The following is a 1,022-nucleotide window of genomic DNA, read 5'->3' as shown; positions in this document are numbered from 1 at the left end:
CAGATCTTCTGTCTCGTTCCCCTCACATTGTAGTGGGGAAACTGAGATTCATGCATGTGACTTGCCTGGCAGGAACAGGACTTGAAGGTAGGCTCCCTGAGAATGCCAGTTCACTACATGTCCTGAGACAGCACACTGCCTCCCAGCAGATTACTTTTATCCCGTGACAGCTCACTGTCTCCTGTAAAGTTGGTGACCCTGAGGACAGGAGCGATGTCTGTTTCATCTCTGTGACCTCAGTGCTTTCTTGTGTTTGTGCAAAGCAAGTGATTAGTAAATGCCTGTCTGTTGAGTTGGTGAGCGAGATGTCACAAATGACCAAAAGATTCCCACATTCCTTCTGTATGTGTAGACCTGGCATGCGAGTATGCATAAATCGTAATGAATTATCTCATCCAGTGTGCAGGTTGGTGAGATAGGTACCCCCATTTCACAGATTAGGAAACAACTTGAAAGAATGGAAAAGTAGCAACCTGGACTGACTTCACAGTTCCTGACTCCTGTCGGTACTGGAAACGCTTAAGAGTAAGGGCCTGAGCACACTAGCAGGGATGGAACCTGGCTCCACTCTTTACCAGTTGTGTAAACTTGAACAAATTATTTTTAATTCTCAGTGCTTCTGTATCAACTATAAAATGAGATGATAATAGTACTAATAGCATAGAGTTCTGTGAGGATTAAACAAATTAACGTATGTAGAATGCTCAGAACAACCTGGCACAATGCTCACTAAATGTGTGCTACTTTTACTAGATCACGTTTCTTCATGAAATGAGAATGAGGAGTGTCTTCCACCCCAGCCATTCTTACTGCCTTCTTTTCACCGTAGTGGGTGGAATTTGTTTCAGTTGACACAAAGACTAACAGTTGAGCTGTTAACCTTCTGGTCTAATTTTCTTTGGCCCGTGGATGCAAGCTACCTTGTAAGTGTTGGCCATGTCTGTACTCCTTTGTGCTCAGAGGAGATATGTGTTAGGTGAAGGCCTGTTTAAGGGTCCCAAGGTACTACCTCTCTGTTTCAG

Source organism: Mandrillus leucophaeus, unplaced genomic scaffold, assembly GCF_000951045.1.
Source record: "Mandrillus leucophaeus isolate KB7577 unplaced genomic scaffold, Mleu.le_1.0 Scaffold101, whole genome shotgun sequence".
NCBI classification, from domain to species: Eukaryota; Metazoa; Chordata; class Mammalia; order Primates; family Cercopithecidae; genus Mandrillus; species Mandrillus leucophaeus.
Note: the sequence above shows the minus strand (reverse complement) of the source record.